Here is a 16862-nt window from a genome sequence, read left to right on the forward strand (position 1 = left end):
TCAGATTTCGTCTTTGGATGGTTTGGAGAATGACCTGGGGATTTTTTTTGGTGGTGACATTGTCTTCACGTTCTCTCTGGCTTAGAGCGGTCTGCTACTGACTCGTTGCAGGTTTGGCTATGGACTACGGGTAACCTCCTGCGGGATAGACCATTAGTTTTCAACTCGAAGTGACACACCTTTGTGTTTAGAGTGCAAGTCTTCCATCAAGAGAGTGGAAACCCTTAAAGCGCAACCGGTCTAAAAGAAAAAGAAGGTACTTTTTCTATGTCGTGATGTGGATCTGAGTGAATCTCTGATACGAGTAGAAAGAAATACTGTATATTCTTCCTAGAATCGGATATCATCACATTCAACTTTCGTCTGCAGCCACATCGATGCATTTATGGGTGTTGTTAAAGTTTGCTTGGCTTTTTCCTACAAAATGACATCCTAACTTCGGATATTGTGGAATTAAAATCCAAATAGGATGTTGTGTGATCGGAACTAGTTGGACTTATGCGATTAATTTTTTTTTTGCTTTAAATTTCAGATGAAGCAACGGTATATCGATATGAACTCATGGCCTATAATATCAAACGAAGATCGAATAGCTGCATTGACAATGCAAAAAGCTAATAAAAAAAATGTGTCTATTCAAAAATGACTGGTACATACGTTTTGTGCATTGCTCTGGGGAACCATCAAGACTTTTTCACCTGAATTTGTGTGAGGATCAAAAAGGAAGCATCCGAATTGTCCATACCTTCAACTTCGTTGGTGCGATGTATTTCCGGGTTTTATGAAAGTGAATCTTGAATTCTAAATGATTCCAAATGCATGCATGAATTTGTTTCCCTTTTTATTGAGTTAAAATTGTGAAAAAAAAGTTATTAAATAAAGTTATTTATTAAAGTTTATAGTCTCTTTGATCCACTCCGTATTTCAACTTGTTTCACGAAGTAATTAATTGCGTACAGATCAAAACTGTATCAATCCTTAAAATAAATTATGAGCTATTAATTGAACTGACGCGAAAGGAAAATCAAATGACGAGTAAATATTGAACTAAAGTCATGATATGAATGATTGCATGCATAAACATTTTCGGTTTAAAAACAAATGGCTACCAGTGCTGTTTCAGTATCATCAAGGCTCTTGAACAATCAACGCGTAGACCGTTATTTATTTATTTATAAACTCACACAACAGACATATGCCCAATTACAGTGGAGTGAAGAAAAAAGTAAAAAACAAATATAAACAGAACATTGCAACACAGAAAGGCAAAGAATAATACAAATAATAACGGCACAATAATAATAACGTAAATAAATAATCGACAAATAATATAAATACAAATACAAATACAACGCCACAACAGCAGCTAAAACTATTTATATTAAAACTTGTATATGTCACGGAGATGCTCTCAATACAAATACAACGGCACAACAGGCAAAATGCCCAACGAGGTGACTGAGAAAAAAATGCTCATAAAAATATGGATGTCATATATTTCAAAAATACAGCAACCCAATTAAAAATTATAAACAATGTATACACGTGATAAAATATTATACAATGCCCATAAAGAATACTTATGGTTGTCTTATTCTAAGTATGGATAGCTTCTCGATTTATCCCAACATGTTTATCGTATTTCTTTTTAAACGTGTCAATTGTGTTAGAATTCACTACCTCCGGGGGTAAGCTATTCCATTTATTAACAACCCTATTAGAGAAAAATTCCCTGCGACACCATAACCTTGCATTGTCCCTCACCAATCAATACTGGTGTTCCCTTGTAAAAGCAGTCGATTGGCGGTGTACTATAAGTTCATGGTCCATCCTATTGAAAATTTTGAACACTTCGATCATATCTCCTGGACACCTGCGTTCACCCAATGTAAACATAATCAAAAAAGGAAGTCTCTCTTCATAACTCAAGCCACGTGTGCCAATAAGAACACGCGTTGCTCTTCTCCTCACCCCTTCAACCAAGTCTATGTCCCTCTGTAGGTATGGTCTCCAAAACCTTACAGCACCAATATCATATGTGTGTCCAAAAAAAGAAGAAAAAATATGTCAAAAAAGCACATGAGAACTTCCACACCCGAGGAAGCGGAAAAGAGGAGAATTTTCCAACACGTTAGTTCGGTATGGTGGGACATACAAGAGATTGCGGTGACGGAGACTGATGCTATTACAGTGAAAACTGATTTGCGCTAAAGTGTCTGGTACATCCAAGTCGAAGTGCAGAATTTGCACAAAAAAGGTGTCAATACATTCTGACAGCGGACTTCGAGTGATTCGAGTTAAAAGTAGATCTGAGTATGTAGGAATTCGAATATCAAAAATTTGAAATTTCTTGAAGCAAACAAAAACTACCATTATTTTCTAGTTATGCCGGGATGCGTCCATAGATCAAGACAGTCAAATAACTGAAAAGACATCAGTGCCACAGTGGTCTCACGGTCCCTATATTCCTAGTAAAATCTCTCATGAAGAAGTATAGACTCGGGCGTAGAATCTGTGGCTCTCAATCGAAAAACGGCAACCACGCGTGCGTCTCATTGTACTATGAAAGTAGGGATGTATAATCAATCTTCTCACGGTTTAACTTTCTCCGCTTAAACCAAAACCTCAAATTAGTATCTAATAGAAATCGACCTTTAATGAAAGGGTTTCCGTAATTAAAATAAAAAGGAAGGGGGTAATCTTTACTTGTTGAAAAGCCAAACCAGTCCGCAAGGAAAATTTGAGAGTATGCGGATATAATTTGATATTTTGCATAATTGCTTATTTTCTTCTTCTTATATTTGACGGGTAATTTTGTGTTGGACGTCTTTGTTTCAGCAAACCTGTTTCTATATACCATCCTGCCTTCCCTTTCTTTTTCCTTGACCAATTATATTCTCCACTATATCAATATTACGATGTTAAAATAACCAGTCACCGCTGATAATTGTTTCTTTTCTTACTTTATTATTATTTTTCGTTTAAAAAGATCGGCACCAACACGTCCTTGAAAGTTAAGGTTCAGATAATATTGCGAACAATTTTAACACTTTCCGTAAACAAATATGTAAAGAGGACCACACCTTCTTTTCTTGACTTGCGGCTATTCATTTTCTGTATCTCATATAAAGCATCCACGATCTTTTCCACAGCATCCAGAAGAAAATCGTGACGTATTTCTTCTTTGATTCCAGTTCCGGCAAAAGATCAACATTACACACAGACAACACTGCGCCGTTGAATATTTCGCATCCTTTATAATGCAATACCTGAATATCTGACCGTAGAGGATCAGCTATGCAGTACCGTAAGGATCATTTCTCTCGATATACAAATGAAATAATAAAAGTTTCCGCACAGACAACTTTAGAGAAATGTTTACAGACTGACGCTTTTTTTAGGAAATTGTTTACAAACTGACACTGTAAAAAAAATTTCCGAACTGACACTGCAAAATGCTTTTATCTTGTGTTCATCCTATTGTTGTGAGGATCGCTTTCTATAATACTTTTTTAAGACTAAACAAACCGATTTCAGGACTACTGATAATGCGGCAATAAATTGTAGGTCCCGGTCTACTTAGCCCTCGTGTGCAGAAAATGACCGTGGTGCGACAAAAATTATCAAATGATATAACACGGTAAATGTAGGTGTACGTATTTGGGTGCAGAGAAGAGCTACGTGTGTCCTTGTTGCACACTGGGCTTGAGTTATGAAGAGAGACTTTTTTTTTAATATGTTTACATTGAATGTAAACGCAAGTGTCGTGGGGATATGATCGAAGTGTTCAAAATTTTCAACGGGATGGATAGGATGGACCACGAATTAATAATACGCCGCCAATCGACTTTAACAAGGGGACAATAGTATCGGTTGTTAAGGGACATTTCTAGGTTTTGGTGTCGCAGGGAATTTTTCTCTACTAGGGTTGTTAATAAATGGAATAGCTTACTCCCGTGGGTAGTACATTCTAACATAATTCACACGTTTAAAATGAAATAAATGAACATATTGGGGTAAATTGAGAAGCTATCCATACTTAGAATAAGACAAGTATAAACATTTTTCATGGGCATTGGTATAATATTTTATCAAGTATATATAGTTTTTACAACTGAATTTTTAATTGGGGGTTGCTGTATTTTAGAAATACATGACATCCATATTTGTTATGGGCATTTTCTTCTCAGCCACCTCGTTGGGCATTTTGCCTGTTGTGGCCTTGTATTTGTGTTTGCATTTGTAAATGTGATAAATCGGTTGTTATGCATAACCGGTTAATATACTGGGTATTGCCTTACAGTGGCGACAAACTCAGAAGGATCTTAGGCCATGGATGGAGATGCGGGGGGGGGGGGCGCATGGAACCCCCCCCCCCCCCGCGTCAAAGATAGGGCGACTGATCTAATGTGTATGTGTACTTGTATATATGAATTGGCATCATCATCATCGTGCCCCCCCCCCCAGACTTTCGAGTCTATCTCCGCCTATGTATTTATTAGGCATTAAGAAGAACAAAAATTGCCATAGAACATGGTATTGCAAACCACGTTTAGTCGGTAGAAATCTCGCAAAAATGCGTGTGACGTCGAATGGGACAAAAAAGTCAATAATGAGTAGAGAAAAAATTTATTTAACAGCATGATTACAACACATCCTGTGGTGTACAAAATAAAGTACAATAATAAATACAAAAATTAAAAAATAAGTACAAAAAAGTAAAATAAATAGGTACAGAAAAGAGAGTAAAATAAATAAAGTACAAAAGTATAGTAAAGTATAAATAAGTACAAAGTATAAAGTACAAAAACTATTTACTTGACAGCATGGGTGTTCAATGTCAGAAAGTAGACGAAGAGAAATGATTACGGGAGTTGTTCCCGAATTCAACGTATTTACCGTAACAGATAGGCATATTTCGCGTTTGTTTGTCAGGATTCTCAAGCCGAATGGGGAAGTTACACTTCCTATTTCGACAAGGTCTGCAATTGAAGGATCTGATACAAGAGAATCAAAAAGTTCCATTTGCTAATTCTAGTCTAGAAAATTCTATACATAAAAAGTGATTTAATCTAGCAAAGTTTAATACTCAGCAAGGAATGACCTTTTTCTGCCATACTATAACCATATCTGTAGTTGCACTAATAGAAAGAAGGCTATTTTTTTGTGAATAAAAACCATGAAAACCAGGAAGTTACAAAAAAATGAAGATATATGGTTCTTGGATACAGGACTACTCAATTGTTCTTAGATTTTGTCAACATTTTCAGCATAGCGTTAATCCAATTCTCCCACGTATGTTTTCAAGAGCTGTTGGCCGCTACCAAAATGAGTGTCATTCAAAAAATGAGTTTTTCCTAGAACATAATCACCAAGTCTTTATGAATATTCAGCTTTTCGGCCTTATTTTTCCAAAGTTTTCCACGAAACTCTAAAACCTAAAAACGCTGCTGTAATTTGTTTATTTCACGATTGAACGATGCTATAATTACGAGAGAGAGGAACATGGACATACGCAATGCATTCCCCATAAAACTTAAGCACGTGATTCACAAGGTGACCAGTCAATTTCCATAGGTTCTTAGCCACTATTACCAACTCTATCCTTTCTTGTTTTGTCCGGGAACTTTTTGGTAAACTTGGGGTGTCAGGAAACCTTGATAAATACCAAAATAAATATGACCGCAGGGATCAATTTATTATATCAAATCTATTTTGATTTTCGTTACCATTTACGCCAATTTTATGTAAGTTTATTTAGCTAATTATGTTAGTTACTAACGTCATTTTCCAAATACAAATACAGGAAGTCACATACAAAATAGGAAGCCACAACAGGTGAATTGACCAGTTGCTTGAAATTGTGCAAAAAAATAGATGCGTACGTACGTGGGCATATACGCGCGCGCACCCACACCCACACTCTCTTTTTCTCATCCCTTATGCACATTAATTTTCAGAATGTTACAAATTTCTCTTATTGTTCCCTCATTTCTCTCTACTGCCATTAATGAGTTGGGTTGGAAATGAAGGCACCATCTATCGGTAGTCACCTCCAGCTCGTTAGGGAAAATATCTATATTCTTCACGGTGGTAGACGAGCATCTTATTCTCGGGTGTAAAAAGTAATGCCAACAACATGCGGTGTTCCTAGGTGGTCACCCTCCCAAAAACTAACCCCACCCGATGTTTCTTAACTTTGGTGATCGGACGAGAACCGGTATTTTTAGCACAGTATGTTTTGCAGGGTCGGAAATATTTTTCTGACGTATTAGATGGCGTTGTACTGGCATTTTGGTGCGTTTGATGCATTTTGGCCTGCTCGACCGTGGGATCTATCATGCCTTGATTACTTCTTCTGGAGTCCCCTAGACTGGAGGCATATCAGATGTCCTCAGACTAGAGGCAGTGCTGTCAACACACCCCTGTTGACTGCACTTAGGAACTTGTTGCCGGCATTGCAGGGAAGTCTTAGATGTGCTTGGAATCTTCCAGAATGTTCGAAATTCAATGCGCTCCAGATGTCAGACCTGCATTACAGCTCGTGGATGACACTTTGAACACCTTTGACCTGTTACTTTTTCGATGCATATTTATTATTAAAACGCGCGTTCACTTACGTGGTGTCCTTTCACTTCTGGTGATTTTAGTATACCCTACCGCATCAGGGAAGCATTTCCAACTATGCATTGCCATGTGATTCCCAGTCGTCTAGGCGTACCCTACCCCTCCTAGAAGTTTGTAAACCTGGTGCTGAGACACCCTGTATATAATTTTGTAGGAAGTGTTCAATATCTTTCATGTCGATGTTTAATAAGCTCAAACGAATTGGTCATAAAGACCATTGTGCATCTCATCAGTAGTGTATGTTGGATTGACATTGGGCAAAGAACTATAGACCAGAATTGCATTAGTTTAAAGCAAGAAATAACTTTCATTTTAAAACAAATGCATCCAATGACTATCCATCATCGAAATGATGATTCTTATCCGCAGAAACAAAAGTGTGTTTGCTTTGCTCAAGGTCCCGTCACTCTGTCCAGATGATCAGCAACAACCACCTTATTTTAGTTATTATTGATCTTATCTTCATACATATTCTGAACCCTCCACAATAAGAGTAAGCAACATCGCGTTTCCAGCAGGAGTGAACGTACCATTTGAAAAATTCAACATAATTCAGATTCGCATCTTCAAAATATGATCAGTTGAAAAAAAATGGCTTATAAAACTGAAATACTCCGACACCAAGGGATAATGTGAGCAGCAATGAGCAAGTACAACCAACACATAGGATGATGAAACCATGACCAACGGACCTCTAATGAAGATAGAAATTATTACCATTACCATGGCCCTTCCACGGTACATCATGTAAAAATTAGTTACTTTCATAGTATAAATGACCTAATGGGTAATTCCGCGGATCACCTTCACAGGTCAAGTCAAAGGCGGGTTGTTGTTGGCGGACCTAAGGAAAGAAAAAATGCTGTAGGAATTTTCTTTACTCGGCGGACCTACCATTATGCTATTAGAATGTCGTATCCGCTTATGAGTACGAAGCGATCCCCAAGACCGCGGCCAAAAATCAGAAACTTTTTTTTAACCTCATCAAGGAGGGTTCCAGAAAGGTTCTCTGGCATACGTAGAGGATATGACCGTAGAAGAAGGTGGGCTTCTTCTTGTTGTACGGCATCTAGAAGCATTTATGTCGATAAGGCATTTATGCTCGTGATTTATGGTGGCAGGCTATGTAATGACGCCAATTTCGCTATGCGTAGACAAAAAACCGTGACCGACCGGTTCTGTTTTTTTATTATCTGGTGTTATTTTATTTTTTCGAGCTACTCAAACCATAACTGTGACGAATTATTTTTTTCATAAAATGAATTGGTTAATCGAAAACTTTATTAAAACATGCAAAGGGTCAGCATAAGAAGAAGAACGAGATGGCTGAATACACACCGGAGAGAAATTCTTTCGGGACCGAGATTCGTGCTCATAAATTGTAAATAAAAGCCCAATTAATGGTCGGATATTATTTAAATTCCGATGCAATTAATTTCTTTTTTCTATTTTCTTTTCTACGTGGTGCTTCAATAATGTATTTTAGACAGATGATTGTCTGGAATTTGTGGTTGTGGTTGAATTAGTTGATTATGATTTTATGCGCTTCTAGTTCATCATACTTATTATACCGTCGACAATTATTTAGACATAAACAAATTTATCGAATACAGAAGTTGTTTATTTAAATACATTTTCTGATTTTTTTGCTGAAATCTTCGAAGTTCAGCTGTGGAAATATTGAATAGGAAGAATATCAGTATAGAGATGTCTGACCGGCGATTTCAACTTCAACAAAAAACGCGTGACAATTTATTTTATTATGGTTAATCATTGAGCAAGAAATAAACCCTTGTGGTTTAAGACTGTGTTGTGATTTAAATCCGGCAGATTTACACAGCACATCTATAACTGTTACTCAGAAAACGTTGCTTAACTTTTTTTGTCATTGGCATCCTATAGAATACGTACAAAAGATTTGCTTTGAGGTGACAAGTTGAATCTCAGAGAAGACATGCATTGCTAGAAGATAAGATTATGATTCTTAACCCTTTAAGCGGCACAGCGGAAAACACTAAAAACCCCTCTAAAATACCATACCTTTCTAATGAAGAGTAGGCTTTCTTCCGCTTTTCAGCAGGTATAAACTAAGGGGTATAGGAAAAAGTTTTCCATTGAGAAATCAACTTTACAAAATGTCTATGCTTGCCAAAGGGAATAAAAATAAGATAAGCCTCTTAAAATAAGAGGCTTTTAAGGAGGCGAGATATTTCGTCAATGCCACTTAAAGAGTAAAACAGCTGAATGTGTTAGATGAACAAACGAATTGTGGAAGCAAATCTTGAATGCAATCTTAGCAACCACGCTTTGGTTCTAGTATTATATCATATGCATCAAACATCAGTGGTTCAATGCCTTCATAGCATTGGTGTCAGAACCACAAACTTTGATCAGTGCAGTAAACTTTGAATTAACACGATATTTTATTACGGAACATCTATAGCAAATTTATTTTACAGTCGTCTGATTCCGTTGTATTTCAGTTCAAAAACTACACCAGGATACCATGTAAATTCAGCACTGTCTACAGCTTTCTGTGTGATACTGTGTTTCAGATCATTTAACGCTTTAGCTGAGCAAAAAAAAATTCCATCTGTTTTTTCCCGTCTCATTATTTCTATAGTTAAAGAAATATTAGTTTAAAACATATTTATTTTTTGAGGAATCATTATTATGATTCTGTGTGCGAATCGCAGTATATAATGTTTTAGACACATCACTTCGTGCATTTTGTTTTATTGAAAATTCATTTTTACGATACCTCATCAATCGCTCATAGATCACTCTGAGCAGTTGCAGGGTTAAACTTACAGAAATTGGAGGGACAAACCCCCGGTTCTTGAGATTCAGCCCTATAATAAAACCTCTCACTCAGTGTGTAAGATTCGAACTTGTTGAAAATAAACTTGTTAGACTTATGACGTCTATCAAGCGGCCCATCCAGTACCAGAAAGGATTGTCATCATTGATGTTTGCGAACTTCTATATGATAATGGCATTGATGAACATCTTGAACGAAAATGAAATCAGCATTATCTTTGTCGAAATATGGCAACGGTGACTTTCTAAGCATCTTGAGATACTTGATTTCCCGAAAAAAAAGTAGGCGTATGGTGCATTACATCTTTCCACGCAATGCAGTAAAAAATGTTACCTTCTGGCGAATCTTACTCCAAAGTGTTTGAGACGAACTGGATTTCTCCTTGGTATCTGCTGGATGAATAAAGTTCCGCTCATAGAATATTCCTCATTTATTTAAAGAAATTTAGAGATTCGTACTACAATGGAACCTCGTTTATACGACGTTTAAGAGGCCAAGTCAAAACGTCGTGTAAGTCGAATAACTGAGACTTTTTTTAAAATGACTTTTCCCCCGAGGATATTTGCCGAACGGGGTAGTTTCTCCTCCTGCCCCCTCTAGTTTTGGCCCTGTCTCCTCCCCACAGATATACAAAATATTATAAAATTAAATGTGTCTCCAATTCTGTTATATAAGAATATCATTTTAATCATACTTGAGGAGAAAAAATAGAATCGCATTTCAAATCACTTTAGGAAATGAAATATGAAATTTAGCGGAGACCATTATCTTTGGGCATTGCGTAAAACATTGCAACAAAATCTTCTCGACTTGGGAAAATTTCCCATCTTTGACTTTCATTTTTTTGGCAGTAGATGATTTGCAACTTTTAAGTCCTTGATTTTGTTTCTCTGCTTTATAATCGTTTTCAAAGTTGATACAGGGATAATCACCTGTATCGCAAGATAAACTTTTCGTCATTAGAGAGAAACGATGTCACTCCGCTGTTTATACGAAGTACGAAAGCCTGGATAACCAAGCGAGATGTAGTTCGGAAAGAAAATTCACGTTCCTCTGTGGGGAATCGAACCATCACTGTCCGGGCGAGTGTTCTAACCATTGAATTACAGAGGACATACATTTCCGTTCCTTAGAGCATATGTATTAATGCAGAACGGGACTGCGCATGGACAGCCTCCTAGCTCAGCTAATAGCTCTTACGACGTTAGCCCCCAGATGGCGACATACAGAGAAACGATGTCACTCTCCGCTGTTCATACGAAGTACGAAAGCCTGGATAACCAAGCGGAGATCGAGATGTAGTTCGGAAAGAAAATTCACATTCACTTCCCCAGGCTTCCGTATTTTCGTCATTAGTTTAAAAGTCTTCCCAAATTTCCAGTTTTGCTTTTTTTTAGGGCAAGCGCTTTTCGTTTTCTCGACATTACGAACGGCGGATTTGACTGCAAAGCACCACAACGAACAATAACTGTACAGACAATGACCGAAAGAACTTATTGTGTATGTGTACCATATGACACATACGGTGCCTCTTATCGACATAGAGTCCGAACATTTAAAAATGTAAGAGCTAATATAACACACACACACACACCGCGGATCGTACAGTCATTTCAAAACAATTTTTTCACGTGAAATAGTTCCCACTATTTCCCATACACTAACTGTATATGACCCTTTCCTATACGTGAATGTACGGTATCTAACACAGAGCTGTGAGGAATGCTATCTGAAACGTAAAACCAAATAAATGACTTGGCAGCGATGGGTTATTGAATGAATTTCTAATCGATTTTCCCCTGAAATAATCTTTTGAAAAATTCTTTTGCTTTTTAACAATACGATGTCATATGAAGCGTGTCCAGCCGTATGGAGAGAAGTATAATCGTCGCACCTATTTTCAAGAAAGGAGATAGGATATATAGTCTGTAATTAGCAGGTATCTCTAATTACAGACCCGTATCACTTCTAAATCTAATGGAACAGATCTTCTCAATTCTTGCCAAGAGACTGGAACAATGGCTGACCAGACAAAAATATTACCGGAAAAACAAATTCAGGAAAGGAAGAGGATGTCTCGACCACATTTTCACCTTATAAACGCTCTCATACAATTACACACTCACCATAAAAATGGAAAACTATATATATATTTTATTGATCTATCCCAGGCATTCGACTCTGTAGACCGCTCTTTGCTCTGGACCAAACTCCATGAACTGAGACTTTTAAGTACCAAAATTCTTAAAATTTTCCACAATCTCTTTGGTAACGCCAAAGCCAGGATAAGAACAATAGAAGGACTCACAAATCACATTAATATAACTAATGGAGTATAACAGGGAGGCCCATGCTTTCCACTAATTTTCCCCTTATTCCAGGCAGACCTAGATGACACCTTCCATCCTGAATTCCCTGTGTTTCCATTGATCACAAAAATGAATTGCATAGTCTCATTTACGCGGATGATGTAGTACTTTTTTCACAACATTCAATGTCTTTTCAGAAAAAAATTCAAAGACTCATGATACGATTCTATCAATTTTTTTCTGAAGAGATTGAATGTTCTGAAAAAAGTACTATATCATTCGCGTAAATGAGACTGCATTTCTAAAGATCAAAATTTTCGTTTCATTGAGATTTACAAGTAGCTTATGTTTATCGAAATATACCACATTTCGATGAACATAAGCTATTGTAAATCTCAATGAAACGAAAATTTTGATCTTTAGAAATAACGCAAAAACAGCAGGCAGGGATCGCTTCACATGGAAGGAACAGAGTATAGATTTTGTAAACGAATATACAACTATCTGGGTACAATTTTCTCCACCACCGGCACATTTCTGAAAAACAATAATCGTACTATAGCTAAGGCCAAAATTGCCAAATCTTGAGCAAATCCGATAAAATACGTCTATACCCGCAGCCTTCAAACTCTTTGATTCCATGGTGAGCTCCGTTATAACTTACGCTTCTCCGACCTGGGCCTTAGATTACTTACCAGCTATTGAAAAGTTACAGAACAATTTTTTACGCAAAATTTTTCTAACTTTTAGGTGTTGCCCTGCACACATATTAAGATTAGAATCGATTGATATCGCCCGATATCAATAGACATTCTTAAACACACCCGGTTTTTCTGGTATAAATTACTACCAGTGCCCAATAATCTTATCAAAATCTGTTATAACGCTCTTTCGACGCCCTCCTATAAATAATAGCCGCGTTTGGGCCGATAGCATTTCAAATTTTCTCCAGACAATCGGACTGGCATATATTTGGGAAATTCAAAAACCACACCAAGTTCACCCAAGAAACATTTCCCACTGGTTATCTCTAGGTATGTATACATTACGATCCAAGACGATCTAATTTTAGTTTATCCCCCGTTCAACAAAATACGCGTATTACAATCAAATTTTCCCCGAATTCACGATGTTAAACTACCTTTGCTGTAATACTCTATTTTCGTGGAAACGATTGATATTGAAAATGCGGTCTGGCGGAAAATTTCTGCTCACATCTAACGAATATGTAGTACTTGACAAGGACAAAAACTGCCAAAATAACAGTATAATAGTAATGCGTCTAATCAAACATTCGGTCTATTTCATATGCTTGTGGAATGACCGCTATTCAATTTAAAACGTACTGCACGTATCTAAATTCTTTTTTAAATCCAACACTAACCGACAAAAGTTTTTATCTTATATAACAAAGGCTCCAAATCAGAAACCTGTACTTTTCTGCAATGACACGATCAAATTACTAAACCTTTTAAATTGAGCTGTTCTTTATTATCTATACGCTACCAACATACATTTTGTATTTTCCCCAACCATTCGCACGGGTTTGGCCCCAGAAGCGAAATAAAAATGATTGATTAATTATCGGCAGAGCTGTACCCTCCAAATGAACTTCCAATGGACTACTTACAATGAACTTTCTTATCCCGTGGGAATAATGCTGAAAACATTTAGGTAAAAATAATTCTGAAAGGACATATGGCCATCAAAACAACTGAAACCAGTTTCTTTGTGGCTCGCCGCGTCTGGGTATTCTCAGAAACAAGCAATAAACAAATCACTTTAGTGTCCACTACAAATGGGCATCAGCCACTTCACTGGCTATTTTTGTATACGTCAGCAATCACCCTAAAAATTTATGGCGTTTGAGGTGACAAGATGCAAGAACTGTTGCAGCGCAACGCGTTTTCACTGCATATAAAACTGTACGCATTTGATAGATATAAATGACGTTTCTTCAGAGATTCGGAGTTCGAATCGAAGTGAAAACATCGAATAATTGAGGTTTTGCGTTGAATAAATGAATTATATTTGAACATGTATAGGCTGGTTATATAATCAATTGGTTATATAATTTACTGGTAATGGATGATTGTTGAACACATTCGGAGCATTTTTCAAATTGAAACTACGCCTCTACAGCGAACGATTTATGAGATAAACGCCGAATTATAAGACTTACAGGACACCCTGTATACACGGGAGTATATACACTTAGTATAAATATGCACGGGACCGTAGAGAGTTATGTAGCTCGCAAATAATTATATATACAGAGCGTCCACTCTTACCGTTGTCCAACGGCTATTTCCAAATATTTGAATTCCAAAAGCCGAAGAAAAATGGAAAAGAACAGCATAAGCTAACAGACAACGCTCCTTCCCCTCATTTACGATGTTCTTTCCCCTTCTTCTCTGTTTTTGAATTCAAATATGTCAGCGAATATTGTACAGGGCGGTTATAAATAAACTGACACTACTCAGATGTAGGTAGCTCCCATTATGATGGAGGTATTTTGATTAAACTTGGTATATAGGATATATGGACCACGCGGAAAATAGAAATTAAATATTAAAAAATAGTTCAATTTTCGACCACCAGGTGAAAAAGTGGCGCTTTTTAATCACAGTTATGTTTTTCCCATAGTCTAAATAACGTACGTACCAATGAACTACGTCCACCACAACGGGCGCTACACCAGTCAGAATAGTGTCAGTATAATTCAACTGACACTTACTCAGATTAGTTATACTGACATTACTCCGAAATGTGTAGCGCCCGTTATGGTAGACTAGTTCATTGAAGCTTGGTATATACGTTATTTGGACCATGGGATAAACATGATGTAATAAAAAACCACCATTTTTCCACCTGGTGATCAAAAATTGAAGCAATTTTTTATATTGAATTTTCATTTTCCCAATGGTCCATAATAAACTGAAGAGCCAAAAAACTGGTACAGGCATGCGTATGCAAATAAAGAGATATGGAACCAATCAGAGTACGGCGCTGCGGTCGGCAACGCCTATATAACATAACAAGTGTCTGGCGTAGTTGTTAGATCGGTTACTGCTGCTACAATGGCAGGTTATCGAGATTTAAGTGAGTTTGAACGTGGTGTTATAGTCGGCGCACGAGAGATGGGACATAGCATCTCCGAGGTAGCGATGAAATTTAGATTTTCACGTACGACCATTTCACGAGTGTACCGTGAATATCGGGAATACGGTAAAAAATTAAATCTACGACATCGCTGCGGCCGGAAAAAGACCATGCAAGAACGGGACTGACGAGAATCATTAAACGTGACAGACGTGCAACCCTTCCGCAAATTGCTGCAGATTTCAATGCTGGGCCATCAACAAGTGTCAGCGTGCGAACCATTCAACGAAACATCATCGATATGGGCTTTCGGAGCCGAAGGTCCACTCGTGTACCCTTGATGACTGCACGACACAAAGCTTTACGCCTCGCCTGGGCCCGACAACACCGACATTGGACTGTTGAGGACTGGAAACACGTTGCCTGGTCTGACGAGTCTCGGTTCCAATTGCTTCGAGCTGATGGACGTGTACGGGTATGGAAACAACCTCGTGAATCCATGGACCCTACATGTCAACAGGAGACTGTTCAATCTGGTGGAGGCTCTGTGATGGTATGGGGCGTGTGCAGTTGGCGTGATATGGGACCCCTGATACGTCTAGATACGACTCTGACAGGTGACAGGTACGTAAGCATCCTGTCTGATCACCTGCACCCATTCATGTCCATTGTGCATTCCGACGGACAATTTCAGCAATGCGACACCCCACACGTCCAGAATTGCTACAAAGTGGCTCCAGGAACACTCTTCTGACTTTAGACACTTCCGCTGGCCACCTAAATCCCCAGACATGAACATTATTGAACATATCTGGGATGCCTTGCAACGTGCTGTTCAGAAGAGATTTCCACCCCCTCTTACTCCTACGGATTTATGGACAGCCCTGCAGGAGTCATGGTGTCAATTACCTCCAGCACTACTTCAGACATTAGTCGAGTCCATGCCACGTCGTGTGGCGGCACTTCTGCGGGCTCGCGGGGGCCCTACACGATATTAGGCAGGTGGACCAGTTTGTTTGGCTCTTCAGTTTATATCCTTTATATACCAAATTTCATTGTTCAGTTTATTTATAATCACCCTATATTTAGAAACATGGAAATATTCTGCTGGCCTCAGGAGAGACAGGGTAACAACTTTCTAGTTGGAGGTTAGAGACAGAGGGCGGTATGAAAATTTAAATTTTGTAACTTTTTTATTAATATTTTTTTCCATTTGAACGGCATTTAAGATGATGTGCGACATCATTTGAAACATTTTTTTAATTGAAGTTGTCTCTGAAAGCAACGGTTCAGGAAATAGCCATGGACAACGATATTTGTTTGATTCAAATGGTGATCTTGTAAGGAAAAATTACTATTCATGGAATAAGTTACGAACACAATTGGAAAACCTGAAACCATCTGTGAAGTTTTAAGGCTGCCGTATTGACCTCCAGTAATGCAAGAGTGAGCTCGAATCGCAAGTTCCGGTCACTCCATGTGCATAAAATGACCATAATGTGACATAAATGAATAAATCTAATGAGTCATTAATTAAGCACACGAGTTTATCTCAAAAAAAAAATAAACAAACCCGTTCCCAAAGGAAAAAAACCAAAATCCGACACTTAGTAAATGAAAATAAAAAGGAATTGTGTCGCAATCGTGCCTTTTGCGTTGATTAAACTCACCAAGAAAAGCAATAGCAATTAACGCTTTCCAACCCCATACCCAATAAATCGTTTATACCGATGGGAAATAAGTTTCTGGACTTGTCTTAAAACGGATAAGACAACTTCGTGATCGCAAACGTATTAATTAAATGTTTTCTTTTACTTTTTCTTGAAAAACAAGGTTTTTTCCCCTCTCTCTGAATGTGTGTTTTTCCGCCTCGTTCCAAAAAACAACAGGTTCATCATAATAACTTTCACAACCAAAAAAATTTGACGAATTCACCAATCTCTATGTATGTATCGTGTCGCAACTGATCATGTTGACGCAACTCACGAAATTTAATCGTTTCA

This window comes from Pholcus phalangioides, unplaced genomic scaffold (genome assembly GCF_987345545.1).
Source record: "Pholcus phalangioides strain wild (caught in Gottingen) unplaced genomic scaffold, Ppha-v1.0 ptg000017l_1, whole genome shotgun sequence".
In the NCBI taxonomy this organism is placed as follows: Eukaryota; Metazoa; Arthropoda; class Arachnida; order Araneae; family Pholcidae; genus Pholcus; species Pholcus phalangioides.